The sequence below is a fragment of the Myotis daubentonii genome, chromosome 16, assembly GCF_963259705.1.
Source record: "Myotis daubentonii chromosome 16, mMyoDau2.1, whole genome shotgun sequence".
Classification (NCBI taxonomy): Eukaryota; Metazoa; Chordata; class Mammalia; order Chiroptera; family Vespertilionidae; genus Myotis; species Myotis daubentonii.
In genome coordinates, this window is record NC_081855.1 from 4376115 (window position 1) to 4394325 (window position 18211).

Genomic DNA, 18211 nt, shown 5'->3' on the forward strand with positions numbered 1-18211 from the left:
CGGGCTGCAGCGGGCCCTACGCCTCCCGAGGGACCAGGTTCTCCCTCCCCACCCCCCACCCCCACCCACCCCCACTGCACAGCGGGGACGGGGGCGGCAGACCAGGCTCCAGCTGCCTTTGTTCCGCGTGGGATGGTAACCGGGTGGGGGAGCGGGTGCGGGGGCCCGACCCCCCCGGCGGTCTGTGGAAGAGGCCCGTCCTCTTCCCCGTTGGGCGGCTCCCCGGAGCCGGCGTGGGAGAAGCCGGTCCTTCCTGGAGGAGTCCTGGCCCAAAGGGGTTTGTTTGCGTCCCGTGCTGGCCAAGTGGCTTTGTGGAAGGGGCAGTTTGCTCCCCCAAACCCCGGCGCTCCTCCGCCCAGGGCTCCGTGTGGGGCCCCTTCAGTCTTGCAGTCTGTGTTGGAAGAGAAGATGGGGCTCAACCATCTTGGGGTTCAGATGGGGAAAACTGAGGCCCAGAGAAGCAGTAATTCACTCAAGGTCACGTAGCGATTCTGTGTCAGTGCCAGAACTAGAAGCTCCCTCTCCAGGGCTCTCCCCATGACGTTTTAGATTTTTTAAAAAATATTTTTTTAATTGATTTCTAGAGAGAAGGGGGGGGGGTGTGGAGAGAGAAACATCCATAGGCACACCAATCAGCTGCCTCCTGTCTGCTCCCAACTGGGAGATCCAGCCGAGCCTGCAATCCAGGTGACCGGAATCCCACCGGCAACCTTTTGGTGCCCTGGATGGTGTCCAACCTACTGGGCCACACCGGCCAGAATTATCTCCCCCCTCTTTTTAAACTTTTTTTTCTATTAATCCTCATATTTTCTCCATTGACTTTTAGAGAGAGTGGAAGGAAGAGAGAGAGAGAGAAATATCACGTGAGAGACAAATGGAATGGTTGCCTCTTGCATGCCAGGGACCAGGGCAGATGGAACCTGTAACCCAGGTATGTGCCCTTGATGGGAATTGAACCTGAGACCCTTTGGTCTGCTAGCCTGTGCTCTAACCACAGAGCCAAACTGGCTAGGGCAGTCCCCCTCCTCTTTTATTTGTAACATTAACACGAGAAAATGGTTAGGAGAAGATGAGAAGTATGCTTTCTTAATTTCCACCTCCAGAATAGCCCTTGTAAAGAAGGGATTGGACTGGGGGTTAGAATGATTTTAAAGGTGAATTTTAATATCCATGCCCCCCTTTCCCTCTGCAACTGCCACCTCAGTTACATGTGCATCTTGTAGCTCTAGATACCAGATGGTAGGTGCTGACAAAATCATATACTGAATCCTGCACAGCAGCCATTGAGTTGGAACTGATCATTCCGTTTTCATTGTATTTAAAAATTGAAAGGGACTATCGTTTATTTCTGAATAGTACTTGTTCTAGTGTTTGTGTTTGAAACAAGTGATTGTGTTGGAGAAACCACCAAAATCTCATCTTTTACTTATCTGTATTTTTATTTTTACATTTAGAGGCTTGTTTCTTTAGTTGTAATATTAGGCTCGTCATCCTTCCCAGTCTCACTGGTCTATTCTTTTGAGAGCATTGAATGTGATACTGGCTATTAAAGCATTTGGTAAGTGCAAACTACTGTAAGGCAAGATTCAGGACTGCATCCCACAAACGCGTGGACCAGGAGCAAGTTTGGATTGTCCTGTGGTTTACACCAGCTTTTTACCTCTCTGGACCCTGAGTTTGGCAGGTAGGGAGTTCTGTGGAGAACTCTCTCCCAGCAGGTGTGTGTGCCAAGCACCTGGGTGAGGTCTGAAGAAATGTAAACCTTTCAAGTAGTGATATCAACCCAGCACAGTGTCCGCACTCTTGAAAAATGTCTTCCATAATAAGGTGTGGATTTCCTGAGAGTTGGGATTCTGATCCTGCAAAAGCATTTGAGCAGTTTTGGGGAACTGATGTGTTTTAATTGCTTGGCTTTTCCTGAATTTAAAGGGTAGATGGTGGCAGCTTCCTCTTCTGCTGCTTCTGCTTCTCTTCTTCCTCCTCCTGCTCCCTTCCTTCTTCATTTCATTCAGAGGAGTGGCACCTTTCAGTTCTCTGTGGAGTAAGTGCTAAGAGATTTTCATGTGTGCAGTTGTCATTGTTACACTGTTGGGAAGCACATTAAAGCCCTAGCTGGTTTGGCTCAGTGGATGGAGCATCAGCCTACAGACTGAGGGGTCCCGGGTTCAATTCCTGTTGGGAGTGCATGCCGGGTTGCAGGCTTGGTCCCCCGTGGTGGGTGTGCAGGAGGTGGCTGATCCATGATTATCTCTCATCATTGATGTTTCTATCTCTCTATCCCTCTCCTTTCCTCTCTGAAATCATACTAATATATATGTATGTATGATATATATGTATGTGTATATATATATGTGTGTGTGTATGTATGTGTGTGTATATATATAATATATACACATACACACACATACTAGAGGCTCGGTGCACAAAAATTTGTGCACTCATGGGGGGCATCCCTCAGCCCAGCCTGTGCCCTCTCGCAGTCTAAGATCCCTTGGGGGATGTCCACCTGCTGGCTTAGACCCGCTCCCTGGGGGGATTGGGCCTAGGCTGGCAGTCAGACATCCTTCTGGCAGCCCGGGAGCCCTCGGGGGATGTCCACTTGCCAGCGGGGAGCAGGCCTAAGCTGCAGTCGGACATCCTTAGCGCTGCTGAGGAGGCAGGAGAGGTTCCCACCACCACCGCTGTACGGCAGCCATCAGCCTGGCTTGTGGCTGAGCAGAGCTCCCCCTGTGGGAGCACACTGACCACCAGGGGACAGCTCCTGCATTGAGTGTCTGCCCCCTGGTGGTCAGTGTGTATCATAGTGACCAGTGATTCCCAGTTCTGCTGTTAGGGTCAATTTGCATATTATTTTAATATATAGGATAGAGGCCTGGTGCATGGGTGGGGGCCGGCTGGTTTGCTCTGAAGGGGTGTCCCAGATCAGGCTGGGGGTCCCGCTGGAATGCCTGGCCAGCCTGGGTGAGGGGCTGAGGGCCGTTTTCAGACTGGCCATACCCCCTTCAGGGAGGGGGGTCCCCGCTGGGGTGCCTGGCCAGCCTTGGTGAGGGGCTGATGGCTGTTTGCAGGCTGGCCAAGACCCCCAGCGGGAACCCTCACCCCATGAGGGTGTGGCCAGCCTGGATGAGTGGCTGATGGCTGTTTGCAGGCTCCTCTCCGTCTGTTCTCTATGCCTCACCACCCCAGTCTGTTGGAGCACTTATCACAGTTGTCTGTGTATCTGGGCTCTTGTGACACTGACATCTTTGAAACCAATGATTGTCCCTTTTTTACTTCTCCAGCACACAGCTCCGTTTCTGGCACATGCATGGGAGGTGCTCAGTGAAGGTCTGGGGTATGAGTAAGTAGTCCTGGAGACAGGGGAACGACCTTTTATTGATCTTACTACAGGCTCCACTTTTCTGTCTTGTTCTTGCAAAAACCATTGCTGTTTGTCCAGCAGTCACATTTCAGTCAGGTGTGTATTATCCCCCACTTGCAGATGACGAAAATGAGACCCAGAGGCTCAAGGTCACACAACCAGTAAGTGATGGAGCTGGGATTTGAATTGATCTGTTGGATTCCAAAATAATAATAATAATAATAATAATAATAATAATAATAATAATAATAATAATTTTTATTCATTTCAAAGAGAGGAAGGGAGAGGGAGAGAGATAGAAACATCTATGATGAGGGAGAATCATCAGTCAGCTACCTCCACAATCCCCCTTCTGGGGATCGAACCCAAAACCCGGGCATGTGCCCTGACCAGTAATCAAACTTTGACTCCCTGGTTCATGGGTTGATGCTCAACCAGTGAGCCACACTGACTGGGCCCAATATTATTCCTGTTACTTCATTTGAAAAATCCAGTCTCACAGGAACGAAGAGACTTGCTTATAGCCCTACTGCAAATTGATAATGGATTGAGGACTGTGTGATGATGTAATTAAGATTGGTAAGGGTGAGAGAAAGCACATTTTATTTTTGCAAAATGCATTGTTGGAATGACTGTTTACATCCATCTGTTGAGTTTTTGAAAATTGACAAACTTTCTGATAAGTTCGTCAGTGGAATTTTCTTTGATCTTAATTAGCTTGTTCAAGTTGTCTAAAACCAGAAACTTCGAAAACAAAAACAGTGAAATAAGTGTGCACGTAGTTAAGTAAGTGTACTCAGTGCCAGCCATCTATGGGCACACCTATTTTTTAGTCAGGCAGTTAAGTTTTTGAAGTCTTAAAATGCAAAGCTGTTATAGCAGCTGTTGTGTGGTGTTTTGGTTTTTTTTCACATAAAATTTTATTTTGTGCTCACGTGGACACACTGATTCATGAGTGGAAAATCTGAGGTCCAGAGGAGATGTAACTCCCCCCCCCCCGCATCAGTATTGAGCATTTATGGTGCGCTGGGCACAATAGAACATACAAGGAAAACATTGTCCCTGCTCTGGAGGAGCTTACTTTCTAAAAGGAAAAATGCACCTCTTTTAAAATGGTATTTTTGTTTGGTGTTTTTGCAAGGTACTGAGGAAATAGTCTGTCAGGTCAGCTTTGGGGGTAACAGCTTCGTTATTTAAAAAGAGAGGAGGCCCTGGCTGGTGTGGCTCGTTGGCTGTGTCGTCCCTGCCAGTTCGATTCCAGTCGGCACATTCTCAGTTTGGGGCTTCATCCCCAATGGGGTGCATGTGCAGGAGGCAGCTGATCGACGTTTCTTTCTCACATTGATGTTTCTCCCCGTCTCTTCTCTAAAATCAATAGAAACGTATTTCAGTCTTTTTAAAAAATGGAAGACGAGAGGAAGAGGAAGGATTTTAAAGGCAGACAATGACAGATATTCGGTATAAGTGTAATTCACAGGGAGGTAACACAGTCTCCTCAACTAAGGAGAGATTTGCTGCAGTAAATAGGACGAGGGAGATAGTGTGTACGATGCAAGCAAAGGAAGCAGGGTGTCCTTAGACACTGAGTGGAGCCATAAAGATCATTCGGCCTTTTTTTCCAAGTGCAGGGCCGCCAGGTAGTACTGATTGGTGACAGAACAGAAGGCTGAAAAAGGAAATCCTGTGCACCTGACAAGAAGGAAGAAGATAGGACCAAAGTTGGAGGCAGGCTATAAGGGTATCAAGAAATTTTCAAAAACAAAAATGATTTGGAAGCACAAAACTTAACAGTTAATGCTACCCAGTGATATGATGGACCAAGAACATTGTGGCTTTCAAACTTACAAAATGCCATATACTACAATTTTAAATGGAGCATGTTACTTTTTTCCAATCTCTGAAAAAAGCAACAACCAACACCTTTTTTTTTTAATGGGGTTTCGGGGGGAGGAGTATGGGAGATGGTTGGAAACAAGTTATATTAGTAGTATTTTGTTGTTATGATAAACTTGGTATTTAGTTATTGAATTTATTGGGGTGACATTGGTTAATAGGATCATATAGGTTTCAAGTGAATAAACTTGGTAAAAGCCCATTAGCTGCCAAAGGAATAAGGAATAAATTTCCAAAAATGTACAATTTCCTTTAGAGAAGTTTCAGAACCAAAAGACTAATATACATGAAAAGCTGTAGAGAAGTAGTTGAAAAGTTCATTCATAAAGTTTTTATTCCACTTAAAAGAACTCAATGCTATATTCTTAACCATTATGCTGAGATTTCATGACATTAAAAATAGCTAAAGCTATTTTTACAGCACATGCATGTTAGGCAAATATTAAAAAATTGACTAAAACAAAAAAAAACACGAAAACAAGTTAAATACATGGGCTTTTCTTTTTGTTTTACTGCTGTGCTTGATATACATGAAGTAATGGATGTCAAGCAGTTCATTTTATTGTATCTTCACTTGTATATTTGTTCTTAGGTTGCCTAAAACATTTAAATACAAATAAAATGAGTGCAGCAAAAATAGTGAAAGCAAACTGCAGGTAAGTTGACAAATAATGGAATGTAAATCATTTCTGCCCTTATCCAGGGTGGGCTGGGTCCCAGCGAAAGGAACCCTGCTGCAGCTGTGGTCACAGTGTGCACACCGAGCCTGAGTCACCCCCCCCCCCCCCCACCTCCCCCTGCTCAGCATGGACCGCCCTCTGAGTGCTCCAGGAGGTTCGGTAACTTTTGAGGAACTGGCACAGCCAGGAGTCAAACCCAGGTCTGTGTGATTCCCAAACCTGGGTTCCTCCTATTCCACCAGCTCCTGTAGGAAGCCCCACGGTGAAGGGACTCTTCCTGCAACCCAACTGGTAAATGGAGCAGGGAAAAGCAGGCTGATGCATGATTCTGATTGAAAAGCTTCTGTAGTGAATCACTTCTGAGTACAGGATTCATCCTTCTCTCACTCCCACCCCTCTTGTTAATGTCACCATTGCATCCTGGTGGCTCAATGGCTGAGAGCACCAAATGGTACAGACAGTTTGTCTACAAAGGCCATGCGACAGCTAGCTTTGGAATCTGACTGGGTACGTATTCGCCTTCTCGCTGTGGGGCTTTGGTTTGTAATCGCTGAGCTTCGGTTTCGTCCTCTGTAAAGTGGGGCTAATAATGACCACTTGGCAGCAGGGTAGTGGTGTTTCTCAGACTCCAGTGCGCAGCAGAATCACCCAGAGAGCCTGTTAGGCACCTTGCTGGGCCCCACCCCAGAGTTTCTGATTCCGTAGGTCTGGGCTGAGGCCTGGGAGTCTGCATTTCAACCAGTTTCCAGGTGTTACTGATGCTGCTGGTCTGGGGACCAGACTTCTGAATCCTGGCCCAGAGGATGGAAGAGAAGGTGTAAGGGGTCAGCATCAGCAGTTCCTTTTTGCCTCAGATGTGCCTCTGAGTTGCTCAGAAGATGGTGGCATGGCACTTGGGAACTTGGTTTCTCAAAAAGCTGTTTTCACCTTATTCCTGTGTGATTATAATTTGGACTGGCGCCACAGGCATCATCACTCTGGGTTAGTCGGGATGTTTTCCTTAATGACAGGAATGTAAGATGTCAGTGCCCTTGAAGAGGCAGTAAATTTAAGATTGTTTGAAAATCCAATTCATTCCCGCACATCAAGCGAGATGTTCACTGTCAAGGCTTTTTAGATAAGCAGCTGGGAAAGGGCCGGGGGAGTGGTGTTGGGCACTGAGCAAACTCCCACAGGGTAATTAGGGATGGCTGCTGGCCTTACTAGAAGTCACTCCTTTCCCCTCCAACATTTCAGATTGATTTAATATGCTTTGGTGCTTAAGAGTTTGGGGAAAAAATTGTTTTTCCTCCAGTAGTGATGTTAGGTTGTCCACGAAAACCAAACATGTGCCCTGATGGTTTTAGGATGTCTCCTGTGTGTTAGGTCATGTGCTGCTTTGTTTATACACAGTATTAATTTAATTTTCATCATGATCATGCAGGGCCTGTCACTATTTCTGTTTTTGATACGCAAAAACGAAAGGTCAGGGCGGTCAGCAGCCTGCCCCAGGCTACACAGTCCTGAGTGCCCCAGCTGGTATTTGCTGCCACCTGTGTCAGATTCAAAGCCACATGATTTCCACTACCTCATGCCCTAGCCATTCCAGGTGCTTCCATTGCCTCATTGTTCCCTCACCACACCCCTGAGAGGCGGGCATTTCACAGGTGAGCAAGCTGAGGCTGAGGGGTCACGCCTGCTCATCTGCATCCACTCTGAATTCAGCCCCACACTTGTCTGATTTTGGAGCCTCGTGAAGTTGTTTCTATGACAACACCTCACCTTCCGATCCAGAGCAACAGATGTAAGTTCTAAGACCTAAAGCTGCCTAGAGGAGCACAACAGGGACCTGCGAGCACCCCTGTTGGGTTGGCTGGAAGGAAGTCTTTGTGGGTTTGTAAAGTTTTTTGTGTTTGTGAAGCTGGGTTAAAATAATCGCCCAAATTGCTCTTTGAGGAAAGGGCCATTTCTTTCAGCCTGTAACACCGAAGCTCAGCCCATTGGTTCTGTAAACATGGCAGAGGGAAGTGAAGGACTAAAAACCCTCTGGTGGTGCTGTTGTTTAAATATGATCAAATTCATAAAGAAGAACTTGATAGTCTTAAACAGTTACATGTAAATAAAAATATAAAGCATCCCTTCCTCAGTAGGCCATTAATGCATGACTTCTAGTAAATGGGTCATTTTTCTGATCTTGCAGTCTACAAGCAGACGGGTGTGATCACTTTCCCAGGGTTTGAAAATTGCCTGCTGTTCCTAAGCCAAGGATGATAAACAGCTATGTGTCCATACCTGCCCTGCACTCTTTGGAGGTTTGGACACGAATGTATTGTTTCGTAAACTCTTTAAGACTCTGCGGTGAATAAATCATGAGAGCTGAAATTACTCTTCAGAGTCTGCCCCCCCCCCCCCCTCGTGGTCACGGCACCGACAGGCTGGAGAGCCACCTTGGAAAGCAGGTCCTCCCTGAGTGCCTGTTCCATAGATACCCAGAGCTGTCCTGGCATAATAACTATACTCTGGATCCAAAAATTTGGGAAACGTGAGCAGAGAAATAATTTTTATGCTACTTTATGAAAGGCAGTCCGATTGATGTAGAATCATGAGCATCAATTCAAAAGGCAGTTGCATGACAATAGGGCAGAATATTTGAGATCAGTGTCAGCCTGGAAAATATGCAACATCTGGTCTCTCAAGTCAAAACGATGGGTGTGAAATGCCATGTTTCTTGCCACCAAGAACTTAGTCTAACTGCGAAGACAAAGGTAACAGGGAGAAGATAGGATTTGAGCTGGACCTCGAAGGACAGGGAATAGTTTCAGGAGTGGAAGGCAGATGGGAAGGTGTTTCAGATCGAGGGAACAGCGCAGGGCAAAGCTCGGGGTGGGGCTGGGCTGGTGCCTGCGTGCATGTGGGTGTGTACTCGGTGGGTGCCTGCTGGGAGCAGTAAGGACCTAGGTGGCAGAAGCCCTGGAACATGGTGGTGCTGGCAGTAGGGAGCTCAAGTGTTTGGGGAGGGACCCTGGGCAGGGGCCTGCAAAGTGGCGTAATTTCTGTGGGTGAGGTCCTGGCCAGGCTGGCTTGCTGAGACTGGAGACAGCACAGGGGTGTGTGTCAGGGTGAGGTGAGGCCAGAGTCCGCTTCTGTTTCGGGAGAGGTGAGGGCTTTAGGACATCAATGCTGACTGGGAAGTGTGGGTGTGACACCTTATGAGCCTGCAGTTCTTTAAAAAAATTTTTTTTAAATTGCTTTCAGAGGGGAAGGGAAAGGGGAGAGAGATAGAAATAGCAATGATGAGAGAGACTCATTGATTGGCTGCTCTTACAGGCCACCCACTGGGGATCAAGCCTGCAACCTGGGCATGTACCCTGACCAGGAATTGAACCATGACCTCCTGGTTTGTAAGTTGACACTCAACCACTGAGCCATGCCTGCAGTTCTTAGCATTGGGTGTACCTGTCAACCACATGGCCCAAAAACTTTGTAAAAGTGGGGCCTATGATGGGGCCCCATTCCAGACCGTGGAGGCGGAACCAGTAGTAATTTCTGAAGTACTCCAGATGATTCTGATGGCTTGTGTGGGCTGAGAAGCTGAACTGTGTGCTCAGGGGGGCCTCTGGGAATGTCACCGATTAGAAGGTGGGAGAAAATTGAGCCAGAGCACTAGAAGCCTAATGAGGTGTTGGTGCTGCGGCCCTGAGTACTATAGGGGTGACAGAGAGGTGAAATCAGATGGCTCCTGGGCTGAAGTCTGCCTTAGCAAACAGTATAAACAAGGGGAGGGCCAGAGAAGAGACTGTGACCCACCGGTTTGGTGACCCTTCTTCAGCTTGACTTGGAGCCAGGTTATGGAGCAGGGCCCAGCAGGTGCTTGTCTGCATTCAGGCCTGCAGCCAGGTTCCTTCCTGTGCCCTTAATTGTAAGACAGACACTAGTAAAATTTAAACTAAGTAATTATTTTAAGATAGTTGTAATGTAGAGTTCCTAATTTAAATAGATTAACTTTATTAAAGATCAGAAGTGAGGTTTTATCTGGTGCATTTAATATCACAATTTATAGTAGTTACAGAAAAAGTTAGTTTACAGACCAATTCATTCAGTCTTTAATGCTTATCGAGCACATATATATTATGTGTTATAGTGATAAGTTCCTGCCCTCAAGTAGCTTATGGTCTGCAGAGAGTGGCTCCTGGTATAGGGACAAGTAGCCCCCGGAGAGAGAAGTTTAGAAGGTGGTGTCAGACACTGAGAATGAACCTGGGTGTCATAGAAGGCTTCAGAGGAAATGATATGTAAGTATATAGAGTTTTGAAGGAAAACTGAGAGTCCTGGGGGGCAAGTTGGGAAGACTGCGGCAGAGGGAATGGAGCTGTGTCCAGGCCTGAGGGAAGTGTCCAGCTTGGGCTGAGCAAAGAGGAAGGGGCTGGACATGGGGCAGAGGCACAGCCACAGGACGGCCAGGCAGGACAGGTGGAAAGCTTAGTGAGATCTGAGTTGGGCTGTGGTTTTCACACAATGTTTTGGTGGCGAGTGGGCAGGGACCTGGGTCCTCTTCTCTACCTCTAATCGGAGCAGGTCTGCTCTCATCTGAACGTGGGGAACTAAAAGGAGCTTATTTGGAAAGTGTTCTCTGCTGTTGAAAAGAAATCAAAGTGATCTTATTGTAGGGGGTGCTGGGAGCCACTGGGCAGCAGAGTGCCCCAGGGGTAGCTGGGAGGGACTGGAGGCTTCCCCAGGGACCTGGAAAAGCTCTCACTTCTTGCTGTTCGCAGGAGACGGTGGAGTTGAAAAGGATTGTGTTCCATCCTCTGCTCTGAGCCAGTTTCTCAGGCCCTGGGTAATGCCTAGGGCCTAGGCCGTGTGCTGATGCTTGGGTATAGAACTCCTTACAGGAAGCATTTTTGTTTTCCAGAACCCCTTGGAGAATTTTGTGACCAGTTTGTAAAGGTAAAGGGCCTAGTAGTTAACTTGGAAGGCATGTCAGGCTGGGCTGGGTACCCAGGAGAGGACCCAACCCTCAGATCTTCTCAGTGTGGACTAGACAGAAGTTGTCCATGCCTCATCCAACCCACAGATGCATTTTGTTTGGGCTGTACTGTGCCTCCTTTTAAAAGTTAAAATTGGTTGCTATATTAGTTTCCTGTGGCTGCTGTCACAAATTACCACAGACACGTAGCTTGAAACAATGCAGTTCTGTAGGTTAGAAGTTCAGCACTGGTCCCACTGGGCTAAAATCCTGGTGTAGCCCGGGCTGCGTTCCTTGTGGAGGCTCTAGGGGAGGGGCTGTTTCCTTGCCTTTTCCAGTTTCTGGGGGCTGTCCGTGTTCCTTGATTTGTGGCCCCTTCTCTCTTCAAAGCCAGCAATAGCCAGTCCTGTTCTTCTCCCACTGTATCACGCTGATGCTGACTTTCTGCCTCCCACTTCCACTTTTAAGGACCCTTGTGATTACCTCGAGCCCACGGGATAATCCAGGATCCTCTCCCTCTTTTAAGGTCAGCTGATTAGAGACCTTAATTCCATCGGCTACCTCATTTCCCTTTTGCCATGTAACCAGGGATGTGAAGTGGACATCTTTGGGAGGCCATTACTCTCTTTACCACAGTTGCCAATATGAAAATCAGATCGTACATAGCAATTCAGACTTGCAGCTTCATTGACAAATCAGAACACTTGGCAGCTGGGGGCCTGCGCTGTTGCCTGGCAACACTGGGTCAGCGCCAGTGTTGGCCACTGTCTCTGGATAGGGTTGCGTTTACCAGTTCTCCAGAGCCTCCACCCCTCCCCTGGTGCCCACTCATTTTTCTTCGTGACCTGGGCCCTGCTTTGGGGACCCAGGACCTTACACAGAGACCAGTCGTGGCGGTGGCAGCGCTCAGCGTGGGGAACTTGCTTACCAACTTGTGCCATGCCTTCCTCTTTGCCCCTGTGCCCCGTCCCTGCCCCCAGACCCTCTTCACAAACTCCCCTCTGCCTGGCACATACCAGTCTCTCCTCTCCAGGCCCCTCCCACCCTCAACCCAGGGCCCTACATTCTAGAACATCTCTGGTACTACTTTAGGTGGTATTGTTTGTACCATCACTTCTTGTTTCCTGTCCCCTCCTTTTCTGGCAAACAGGGCTCAAACATTCTTATCTTCCATTGGCATTTGTAAAAAGCAAGTCTTTATCATACACCTTTGGGGCAGTATCCATCAAGAATCAGGATCACACAACAAACATTGAGTCGAATATGTACCATGTACCACACTTTCCTAGATAATAGGGAATGAGATAGAGACACCTGCCTTGCTCCCCCTCCCGCATCTACTTCTAGAAGAGGGAGGAGGAGAAACAATAGGCAATTGCAATATTAACCTCCTACGGCAGTGGTCGGCAAACTGGCCCCTTGAGTGTGGCTCTTCCACAAAATACCATGTGCAGGCACGCACGTACAGTGCGATTGAAACTTCGTGGCCCATGCCACAGGGCCAAAGAGCCGCATATGGCTCGCGAGCCGAGCCATGTTTGCCGACCACTGTCCTATGGCATCTGGGAGGGGTCTGGCAGCATACTGCTTCCTCGGACCCTGGCCTGAAGGTGAGCTCTGTCTGCAGTGGTCAGGGATTCTAGGGGCTCTGTTAGAGGCATTTTGTGAAAGGGTCCCTCATTTCCAGACATCGCCTAGGGCCTTGGCCCCAGGTGATAGCTGAATTTGGGGCAGGCGTCTCAGAGGCCGAGATAGCGGATTGGTTTGCTGTGTGAAGGACTAGGCTAGACACCTCCGTGTGCTGCTGTCTGGCATTCTGAACCGGGGCCTGGTGGCTTTCCGAGGGCTCCTTGGTATGGCCTCTCACAGATGGGCCTGCCCTGGGTGAACCTGCACTGTGAGGCTCAGGGTGGAGGGCACTAGGTCAAGTCTGAGAGTTTGAAAGTTTAATTCTTTATCCATGTTAAAGATCTTTGCAAACTTGCTTGAAAACAGAGCAAAACTTTTCCTTGTGGAGGATTTCTAACATATAAAAATAGAATAGTTTGATGAACCCCATCATTCAGCTTCAACAGTTTTAATCTAGGCTCCCCCTTCTCCCATTGGATTATTTCAAAGCAGATTCCAGACTTCAGTGATAGATGCTTCAGTGTGGATCTCTCCCAGATATGGACTCTTTGGAAACTTCTTTTTAAGTCAAGACTGACTTCCAGCAGTCCTGATTCTGACTTTTTAAAAAATTTTTATTGGGGTGATATAGGTCAACATGAACATATAGGTTTCATGTGTGGATTTCTAAGTTACAAAGTCTGTATATAGCACCATGTGTTCACTACCCAGTCAAGTCTTCTCCTATCACCTCAATTTAGGACCCTCCCCCCACCACCCAACCAATACATTGCTGTTTGTGTTCATAAGTTTCAGTTTTATATCCCACATATGAGTGAAATCATATGGTTCTTAGCTTTTTCTGATTGACTTATTTCACTTAGCATAATGTTCGCAAGGTCCATCCATGTTATTGTAAATGACACAATTTCATCTTTTCTTACGGCTGAGTAGTGTTCCATTGTGTATATGGACCATGTCTTCTTTATCCAGTCCTCGCAGGGCATTTTGGCTGTTTCCATGTCTTGGCCACCATGAACAATGAATGCTGCAGTGAACCTAAGGGTGCATACATATTTGCATATAAATGATTTCGAGTTTTTTGGGTATATACCCAGGAGAGGGACTGCTGGGTCATATGGTAGCTAGATTCTCAATTTTTGAGGAATCGCCAGACTGCTTTCCATAGTGGTTGTACCATCTACATTCTCATCAGCAGTGAATGAGGGTTCCCTTTTTTCCACGGCCTCTCCAACACTTGTTATTGCTTGTCTTGTTGATAAGGGCACTCTAACAGGTGTGAGGTGGTATCTTCACTGTGGTTTTGATTTGCATTTCCTAATTGCCAGTGAGGTTGGACATCTTTTCATAGATCTACTAGAGGCTGTGCATGAAATTAGTGCACAGGGGAGGGTCCCCTCAGCCCAGCCTGCACCCTCTCCAATCTGGTACCCCTCAGGGGATGTTCGACTGCTGGTTTAGGCCCGATCCCAGTTGGACATCCCTCTCACAATCTGGAACCGCTGGCTCCTAACTGCTCACCTGCCTGCCTGCCTGATCACCCCTAACTGCCCCCCCTGCCAGCGTGATCACGCCCAACCGCCTCTGCCTGTTGGCCTAATCACCCCTAACTGCCCCCCCTGCCAACCTGGTCACCCCCAACTGCCCCCCTCTGCCAGATTGGTCACTCTGAACTGCCCCTCCTGCTGGCCTGGTCACCTCTTACTGCCCTCCCGCCAGCCTGGTTGCCCCCAAATGCCCCCCTCTGCCGGTCTGGTCACCCCTAACTGCCCCCCCCACTGGCCTGGTCACCCCCAACTGCCCATCCCCCCCCCCCCCCCCCGCTGGCCTGGTTGCCCCACGCAGCCTGCTGCTCAGTCGTTTGGTCGTCCCTCATTAACCTCCCTGCTGGCCTAGTCACCCCACACAGCCTGCTATTCGTTCTGTCCAGTTGTTTCTGTCGTGACTGCCCCTGACTTTTTATATATTAGGATTGGCTGTTTGTATGTCTTCTTGGGAGAGGTGTATTTTGAGGTCCTCTGCCCACTTTTTAATTGGATTGTTTATTCGTTTGACGTTAAGTCTTAATGAGTTCTTTATATATTTTGGAAATTAAACCTTTGAGCTACTGTTTGCAAATATCATCTTCCATCTAGTTGGCTGCCTGTTTGTCTTGTTGTCTGTTTCTTTTGCTGTGCAGAAACTTTTCCGTTTGATAAGTCCCATTTATTTTTGCTTTTACCTACCTTGCCTTTGGGGTCAAGTCTATAAGATGTTCTCTACCATTCAGGTCTATAGTTTGTTACCTATATTTTCTTCTGTGTAACTTATTGTTTCAGGTCTTATATTTAGGTCTTTGATCCATTTTGAAATAATTGTTGTACATGGGGACAAACTGTAATCCAGTTTCATTCATTTGCATGTGGCTTTCTAATTTTCCCAGTACCATTTATTGAAGAGAATATCTTTACTCCAATGTGTATTTATGCCTCCTTTGTCAAAAAGTATCTGTCCATGTACATGTGGTTTTATAGCTGGGCTCTCTATTCTGTTCCATTATCTGTGTGTCTGTTTTTCTACCAATACCATGCTGTTTTGATTATCGTAGCTCTGTAGTATAATTTGAAGTCAGGTAGTGTGATACCTCCAGCTTCGTTCTTACTTTTCAGGATTGCTTTGGCTCTTCAGGGTCTTTTGTGGTTCCATACAAATCTGGTGATTTCTCGTTTAATTAATTTTTTTAAATTACATTGGGATTTTGATGGGGATTTCATTAAATCTGTATATTTCTTTGAGTAATATGGCCATTTTAACTATGTTGATTCTTCCAATCCATGAACACGGATGTTTTCCCATTTTGTTGTGTCTTTTTCAGTCTCTTTTAATAATGCTTTGTAATTTTCAGTATATAGATCTTTCACATCCTTTGTTAAGTTTATTCCTAGGTACTTTAACCAAAAGGAATTGTTTTTTTCCATTTCTTTTTCTGAAGTTTTGTTATTGGTATACAGTAAGGCAATGGATTTTTGCACATTGACTTTGTATCCTGTAACTTGACTGTATTTGTTTATTGTTTCTGATTTTAATATGTTCTGGGCTTGAAGCTGATTTTTTTTTTTTTTAGTTGTGGAGTAATCTTTATACAAAATCTTGATTTAGGTTGAATCTTATTAGCATTTATGTTAAGGCAGAACAATGAAAGTTTTGCTATTTTAAGTTTTTCTCTGAAATACATATATAATTTACTATGGTAACCATTTTAAAGTTAAAACCCAGTGGCATTAGTACATTTACAGTGTTGTGCAGTCATCACCACTGTCTAGTTCCAGAACTTTCCATTACCCCACAGGACACCTGTGCCCGCTTAGCAGTCACTCCCTACGCCCTCAGCCCCCAACCCCTGGCATCCACTAATCTGTTTTCTGTCCCTGTGGATTTGCCTGTGCAGACATGTCACCCAATGGAATCATGCAGTATGTGGCCCTTGGTGTCTGATGCCTTTCACTTAGCACAGTGTTTCCAGGTTCTTCCGAGTAGTTCCAGGGTCAGGACTTCATTCTGTCCATGGCTGGATGACATCTGTTGTGTGGCTAGTCCACGGTTTGTTTATCCGTATGTCTCTGATGGACACTTGGGTTGGTTCCTCTCTTGGTGATTGTGAGTAGTTGCTACTTTAACTCATCAGGCTTTGAAATGTGGTGATGTGGTGTGTGGTTCAAAAAGAAAATGTCAAAAAAAGAAAAAGAAAATGTCACATATGTGGGAGCAGGAGGGTGCTTTACTCGATTTCACAGATTTTAACACATTTTAAAAACTTATTGCTGAAGTGTAGTGTGCATAACAAAAGCATGTAGTACATGTTGTCAGGGTGGAAGTGGCTCAGAGGTCTCCTCCGGTGGTTTTGTTTTTGGTGGCCATGAGGCCTGCCTAATAGCCTGACTTCTGGGGGACAAACCCTGTTCTTAGATCTGAGAGACCACAGCGGGTCGGGGGGTGGTCAGTGGCCTTTCTGAGCACTGGATCGAGGGAAGTGCTTGGCAGGCTCTGGGACTTTGCTCCCTGCTAAGTATGGGCACAGATCTGGTGTTCTGGGGCTGTCGTGACGGTCATGACGGAAGAGCTTGTTTTCCAGAGCACCGAGCCAGGGCCATTATTCACCCAGTCAGTGAAATAGAGGCTGTGCCCTTGTGTTTTCATGACAGCTTCAAGGGGCTCAGAATGGCAGGTTAGATACATTGTTACCAGTGAAAAATGAAGTGGATTTGATTACTTGTTTTATATGCAGGCATTGATTTTCATTAGGAGCTTATTTCCAGCAAGGAGTTTGCAGGCAGCCCTAGTAGCCCTGTGCTGACTTGTGGGCACCCTTCGCAAGGCTGCGATGTGGGGTGGTTATGGTCACGGTGTGGGGGAGCATCCTCTCCTCTTGGAGGGCGTGAGGGAGTGTTCATCTCGGGTCCCAGGACAAGGAGAATCTTCTGCTGTTTATCCCTGCCTCTCGCTTCAGTGATTTTCAGCTGGTGTGCCGCAAGCATTTTAAACATGCGTAGTACCTGACTATTTAGTCTGGGAACTGACCTCTTTTCCCTTAGATGGTTAAATTTAAAAAAAAAAAAATGACAACAGCCAACACAAAAATAGTCTTCCAGTGTGAATGAATCAAAATTATTCCTATTTTTTTTTCCAGATCAGCCAAAAAATATAATGTATTCTTTGGTATGCCACAGAATTTTAGTAATTTATGTGTGCCATAGATGAAGAGGTAGAAAATCACTGTTGTAGACAGTGAATCCTCTTTGCTATGACCACCAGGAAGCTCAGCTCAGAGCCAATAGTTTGTTCTAGCTCTAGTGTGGCCTGCATCTTGTATTCTAACCTTGTTTTCTGGCTTTGCTTTTTTATTTTCCCTCCTGTTTCCCTATTGCCTGTGTTTTTTCATTTATGTGCTTTTTATTACATAGCAATGCAGTGGATTTCTGTAAGCTCAGTAATTCTCAACTTGTCTACTTTACTTTAATCAGAATTACCTGGGGAGATTCATTTTTAAAGTGCCAGTGCTTGGTTCCCACCACCTTATGTTTTAGTTGTTCTGGGATGGGGCCTGAGCATAAGTATGTTCCCAAAGCTCCCTGGAGATTCCACCCATGTCAAGGGTTGAGAGCCGCTGCTTTAGGCCAATTCACATATTTTTAGCAACAAGCAAGTGATAAATAGATGAAAAAAAGGAGCCTGGTAGGATAGTCGACCCAAAGCACAGTGGTCAGAGTTCAGAGGAGCTGAGTGAAGAGGATTGTGTAGCTTCCAGTGGTTTTCTGGGTAGTGGCGCCCGTGGGAAAGCTCTGAGGGGCTCCTTTCCTTGGCCAGAACCACTGAAGCCTCCTGGACTGGGGTGGGAGGAGCGGCCAGTGGTTCTCAACCTTCTGGCCCTTTAAATACAGTTCCTCATGTTGTGACCCAACCATAAAATTATTTTCGTTGCTACTTCATAACTGTCATGTTGCTACTGTTATGAATCATAATGTAAATATCTGATATGCAGGATGGGCTTAGGCGACCCCTGTGAAAGGGTCGTTCGACCGCCAGAGGGGTTGCGACCCACAGGTTGAGAACCGCTGGGCTAGAGGTTTTGCTCTGAAGGTCTGGGCCTGCCTAGTGGTAGGAAGCTTTGTAACAAGATCTTCTGGGCTATATATAAGTCCCGCACTTATGCTTAACACCATTTGC

General features: G+C 46.7%; 1 protein-coding gene across 14 annotated transcripts in view; it reads left to right on the top strand.

The window, feature by feature from the left end:
- EPN2 (epsin 2) overlaps positions 1–18211 on the top strand; it is an 88847-nt gene that overhangs the window by 625 nt on the left and 70011 nt on the right. The window contains exon 1 of one of the 14 annotated variants that reach the window (XM_059668473.1): positions 910–931. The exons of 12 other annotated variants lie outside the window; for them this stretch is intronic. The gene's annotated coding sequence lies outside the window, so the exon portion shown is untranslated. Of the gene's footprint in view, positions 1–909; positions 932–18211 lie in introns of those variants that run through there. One more of the 14 variants, XM_059668469.1, reaches the window with a different exon arrangement.